Source organism: Caretta caretta, chromosome 1, assembly GCF_965140235.1.
Source record: "Caretta caretta isolate rCarCar2 chromosome 1, rCarCar1.hap1, whole genome shotgun sequence".
In the NCBI taxonomy this organism is placed as follows: domain Eukaryota; kingdom Metazoa; phylum Chordata; order Testudines; family Cheloniidae; genus Caretta; species Caretta caretta.
Window position 1 is genome coordinate 187,069,893 of NC_134206.1, and position 6,114 is coordinate 187,076,006.

At 50.0% G+C, this 6,114-nt stretch overlaps 1 long non-coding RNA gene across 1 annotated transcript; it reads right to left on the reverse strand.

The window, feature by feature from the left end:
- Positions 1-848: 848 nt before the first annotated feature.
- Positions 849-4,011, reverse strand: LOC142070590 (uncharacterized). Its single transcript, XR_012666460.1, has 2 exons — positions 3,266-4,011; positions 849-1,948 (listed from the first exon to the last, which is right to left on the reverse strand). It is a non-coding gene; the product is annotated as an uncharacterized LOC142070590 (long non-coding RNA).
- Between the last annotated feature and the right edge of the window lie 2,103 nt (positions 4,012-6,114).

Sequence of the window (6,114 nt, forward strand, 5' to 3'; positions counted from 1 at the left end):
AGAGTCAGTCTCCTGGCAACCCAGCAAGCACAGCTGGCCTGCAGCAGGCTACCTGATTGACTGCACCATCTGATTGATCAAGAAGGGCACCTGGCTGGCTTTTAAACCCAACAGCAGCTCTCCAGCTCTGTGCAATGTGCTTGCAGCTGTGCTTGTCCTCGTTCCAGCCCCTGCTCTGCTCCAGCCCTGGCTCCCCTTCAGCTCCACCCCGGCTTGTGACTCTGGTTGACCCTCTGGCTCTGGCAGTTGGCACCTGTCTCTCTTTTATTGATCCCTGGCTCCGCCTCTGATCTATGACTTGGGTACCCTCCATCTCCGGCATTTGGCTTCTGTCCCTCTGGCACTGACCTTTGACTTGTTCCTGGACCCAGCTCTAACTGGTAGACAGAACTCTTGCTTTAACCACTAGACGAGACTGCCCACAGGCCAGTCTCTAACAGCGATCTCCTGCTAAATGGTGGGTGTGATGGGGGCAGGGGAAGTAGGAAAGACTAACCAGCAAGTCCGGGTCAAACAGGGTTGAGATGGAGGAGCCAGGGAAAAGACCTGTCACACTGTTTGGATCAACAGCCCTTGGGATCCAGTTGAAATGGAGGTGGAACAGTGTGTTCCGTGTCAGCGCTGGATGTGATTTCAAACACTCAATATTTTGGGATTTCTCAGCCAAACTGCATCCCACATGCCAGAGCCTTCTGCCCTCCACAGAGAGTTTGGTGTCCTAGAAATGATGCTGCTTTGGAGTGAGCCAAGCCCACAGAAGGCACCAGAAAGATCTTGTCCATTCAGGTTTCAGAGTAACAGCCGTGTTAGTCTGTATTCGCAAAAAGAAAAGGAGTACTTGTGGCACCTTAGAGACTAACCAATTTATTTGAGCATAAGCTTTCGTGAGCTACAGCTCACTTCATCGGATGCATACTGTGGAAAGTGTAGAAGATTTTATTATATACATAATAATAACATTAATAATAAATGTTTGTCCATTTAAACACTGAGTGGGAGTAAACTCGGTTCTGGGCCAGTCCCTATTCCCTCCCCCAAAGATCAACACTGAGATTTCTCCTTCCATGTCTCTAGCACCCCCACAGACTCCATCCCCTGTACTGAGCAACAGAAACCCTCCCCATTCCCAGCTTGCCCAGCAGCCTAATGCCTGTACGCTCCCAACACGCCATGCCTTGGCCCCCTCTATGCATGAAGCTGCTCTAGGATCAGTGTGTCAGTTCTTCCCAGATTGACCTGGATCTCTCCCTCATCCACCACTTAACCCCCTGCACATGCTGGCTCTTGTCCGGAGGGAGAGCTCAAACCAGCAGTGAGGAAAGCGAATGCAGAGCAGGGGAGGGGAGGGGTGTTCGCGGCAGAAGGAACTAGGAAGCATTAGCCCTGACTTACCCAAGAGTCCTGACCCATCCCGACTAGATGTCCCTCCTCCATCCAGTCCTCTAGGAAATTTCGCTACTTCCCAGACAACAGCCAGCTAAGGATTAAAGTGTCACTATTTTTTCCCCACTACGCTCACTCAGAAAAGAACAACCCTGAAATTCACCTTTTGGGCAGAAAAGTAGCATGAGCAATTGCAGCCCAACGGGTCAACGTTTCAGAAATGTCTAACTGCCTGAAGCCAGGGGTTCGGCGTAAGCCCTCGCTGCAGCGGTGCTGTAATCAAGGTGCTTTTCATGTAAGCGACCTATTTTCTAGGGAAGCCAGCTCTCCAAGTGGGGAACTGGAAAATGACTAGTGCAGCAGTTTCTTTCTTTAATATGTTTCCATTCTCTGTGAGCAACAAGCAGCTCCTGTACCTGGAGGACTGAGGAATTGTCTGCAGATCATTTTTGATGATCCTCCTCCCTTGGGTGAAAGGGAACTATATTAACCCGCTGTAGGTCAGTGTCTCCCACTCGTAGCTGGACTGCACATAGAGATGTTTCAGAGTAACAGCCGTCTTAGTCTGTATTCGCAAAAAGAAAAAGAGTACAAATTGGTTAGTCTCTAAGGTGCCACAAGTACTCCTTTTCTTTTTACATAGAGATGTGTAAGTCCACTAACGCCTCCAGGCAAAGGTCCTTTGGCTCAAGCAGCTGAAACAGATTCTTTTTGATTCAGAAATCCCTGGTTCAGTCCCCGCAGAGGACTCAGCCAGGGGCGTTGTTTCACTGTAAGCAGCAATGAAATCGTTAACAATCTTAACATTTTAATCCTCATCCTAAGGCTTCCGAGTACCTTACAGATGAATGGGAGCAGTCAGAGCTCTCCCAGCAGCGCTGCTTTGGGCTCTCCGCAGACTGCATGACAGGGGTTACACGGTCCATATTTTGAAGGTTCTCTTTGCTAAAAACTTCTATTAATATTGGAAGTGGAGATCCTTCTGAGGAGAAGTCCCAGCTCACCAAGCTGCTGTGAGTCAACCCACAGCACTGAGAGAGATTAAAAACCATTAGAACAGTGGAAACACAGCGCCAGGATAATCAAAACATCATGGGAGCAAATGATGAGGATTGTTGTTAGACAGTATTTTACAGTTTCCCTTTGTCCATCATTACAGGGTCCATACTTGAGCAGCCTGCGACTGAGTGTTTGCTTTCTTGAGCCTGTACCATTAATACAGGCCTTATGGCTCTGTTATATGAGTGAGGCATGACTGGCCACATGCCTCATTTAATTCCCCCTGCATTTAATGCTTTGGTTTAATGTTGCTGCTTTTTAGCCAGGCTGCTGACTGCAGCTTCCTCTATATGCTGATTGCAGCTTCCTCTATATGCTGATTTTCTTTTCTTGTATTTGCAATTCTAAATAAGCTGCATGTTTATTATTAGCCTGTCATTTCCGAAGGGAAACCGTCCCCCTGAGCTGGAAAAGGTCTCTGCCTGGTTTTCCTGTAGTATTGGACATTCTTTGTGTCTTAAATAGGGTCTCCAAAAAGGGCAGCATTAACAGGCCAGAGCTGGACTGGGCCCAGAAGCTGCAGTAGCTTCCTCAGCTTTGACTCCCTCCCGGTCAGGATGTTCTGCCTACAGACCTATATAGCTGCCACCCAAAAATTTACCCATATTCACATAAGGACCAGCCAGGCAGGGAGGCACACAAAGCCAGAGGCCAGGCTGCAGGCAGCCCACAGAGGAATGGTAGCACTGCTGCTCCCAGAGACCTCTGCTGTGTCAGTTCATCTGGAAATCCAAGGGCTCGCAGGCACGCGGTGAGGAGGAGGAGGAAGAGCAGGAACACAGCGTGGCCAGAAGGAAGCTACCAGTGGAGGGAAACGTCTTACCCCAATCTACTGCGTCAGGACAAGCGGCTCCATTTCTCATCAGACAAAACAATCTGCTGCTGCTGGTAAAGTCGTTGCTGCCTCGTCATCCTGGACACTGTGACATCCTGGGAAGGGGTTCTCGCTCTCAGGGCTGTGACCCGGTGACAGCCGTGCGCAGGTAGGTAGGGCAATTCTTAATCAACAGTGGGACCCTAATGGGGGATAAGGCCAGGGGAAAGGTAACTACTGCAGTTTGACCCCACGATTTTCTTCCTGGTCATTTTTCTTCCACACGGGAAAAGAGACTCCCTGAAATGCCAGGCTGGGATTCCATGCCAGCAGAAGGGTCTGGTCTCTGTAAGGAGATCCTAGCCCTGAATCAAGAAGGCAGGAAAAGAACAGATTACCTGGAGGAGACCTTGGCATGGTCTAGTAAAGTAGCTGAGAGAGAGCCCCAAAGATGGCTGAGGTAGCCGACTTGGCTGAACTTGGACGCAGTCAGTGCTGAGACAGAATGCAGCTTCAGCAGGCACATCCACTTATTTTTTGACCTGCAGGGAGGCCCTTCACAGGACATCCATCAGCAGGCGTGCAAATGCACCAGCTGGGAAGCAAAAACACAAGGCCCAGTTACAAACCACTTTACATCCCTTTCCTGAGGGCTTGCTTTACTCAGAAACACAGCGTGACAACTCAAATGCCTGGGTAATGATAACCACCCGAGGACTGTATGACTTCAGCCAGCTAGGCAGATAGGGGATATATCCTCCTCTCAGCCTGGCTTCCTTTGCACCAGAGTCCCCTTTCCTTTTATAGCTCTGTCCAGCCCAGTCATGTGACAGGCAGAGGGCCAGTAACCCCTTACACGCCAGAGCACCTTTACATCATGTCACAGCACCACAGGCAGCGGCTGGCATTCCTCGGCTTGGGAAGAAACACACTGTGTGTTCCTTATATTTTCCATTCTGGTAGTCTTAAAAAAAGCTGAACAATTAAAAAAAAAAAGGCTTTTGCATGGGGTCAGAATGGATTGAAATAATTACTACAGGTGAGACTACTGCAGAATTTAGGGGGTAATGTCATAGAATATAGGGGTTCTTGCCTCAGAATGCAGATCCCTATTGCCACCGTGTACATGAGGCCTTGTGTCTAAGCTCACGCTAGGTGATGTGCTATCACCCTGTCCCATGCAGATATGCTCTAACGGTCTTGGTGTCTTGTCTTGGTGTCATCACCCTGGGGTGAGCTGGTGCTCAACTGAAGATGGCTGTTGTCCCTAAAGCATAAAGGTATCATGTGCATTGCTTCGTGGAATGAGGGGCAACACAAAGAAATCAAACAGGACGGTGGATCTCTGCAGGGGGGTGGGGGGTGGCTTGGCTGCACCTAGTAACCTGCTGGCTTGGCTAAAGCTCTGCACACTGAGTTACACATCCCGCTCACATCTTTCCTCGATGAGCAAAGTCCTCTGCACACTTCAGGGACTTGTCTCATGAAGCAAGTAGGTCATTCTCCTAATCTCTTCAGCCGCATATTAAAAAGCTCATCCAAATTTAAGCCTGGGGTGGGTCAGCCTTATTACTTCTCTGTTGTGCATCTCGGGGGCTAGATCCAAAGCCCATGGAAGTCAGTGGGAGCCTTTCAGTGACTTCAGTGGGTTTTGGAGCAGACTCTAGGGACTGTCCTTCTAAGACGCACACAGAAAAGAACCAAACTGGCCCTGTAAAAAGTGCTCAGAGCAGGAAATTCATGAGCTGTTTCATTTATTTCTGAGAACGTGGGTCATTATTTTCCTACGGTGCCTGGTACAATGGGGTCCTGGTCCATGACTGAGGCTCCTAAGCTCTATCACAAGCCAAATAAATAATAAACATAATTAATAATGATTGGAAGCAGGGGATCTCAGCCTGCAGTCACAACCACCCTTCCCTTCCCGTGTTGCTAAGTGGGAGCAACATCTTGTACCAGTATGGAAAGTATCTGAAGAGAAGACATTTACATTCAGGTGTAATGCTGACCCGCTACTGCAGTGGTCCCCAAACTTTTCAGGGCCACCCTCCCCCTCCTTAGTCTTGTCCGTGCCCTGCACCGGAGCCAAGGCCAGGAGCGGGGCCACGTCTAGGGGCAGGGTGTGATGCAGACAGACAGGGATAAGGAGGTGAAGGCTGGGGCTGGGAGCGGGGATGGGGCTGCAGCCAGGGGCTGAGGCTGGGGGCAGGGCTGGGGCTGGATGCAGAGCTGCGGCCAGGCCACAGCTGGGGGCCGAGGCTGGGGTTGGGGCTGGGAGCTAGGGCCGCAACTGGGAGCAGGGCTGGGTGGTGCTCCCTTCCCTTCCTTCCCCCTGTGAGGGCTGTCCCGGGCCCCGCCATGCCCCCCTGAATGTTCCTCAGCACCTCCCACAGCCTGGGAACCTCTATGCTACTGCATGAGCTAAATGATATATATGTCTTAGCTAAGGGTGCAGCAGGCTTATCAATCTCCAGTTGGCCTAGAGGGGAACAGAGCACCACTCCCAGCCCGCAAGGGGTTACACAGGTGTGAAGCAGTCCAAGCATTCCACTGCCCTAGAGGTGGTATGTGCAAGAAGGGATACTCAGATTTGGCATACTAGTCTCTGGAGACCAGAGCCCATCATTCAGAGATGAGTGCAGACTCTATCGCAGAGTAAATTGAAGATACCTTCTGTACGCAAAGTAATAACTATATCACGGGCTAAATAAACTCGGAGATTAAAGTTTCTATCACTGCATGACACCCTTATTATAACTGAGTTAACAGGAAGCAAACAAGTACCCTGAGATGTACTCTCTCGCCCGGTTTCCTGACAGGTTATTATAAATCACTCTGCTTCTAGCAGCGATTGCCTC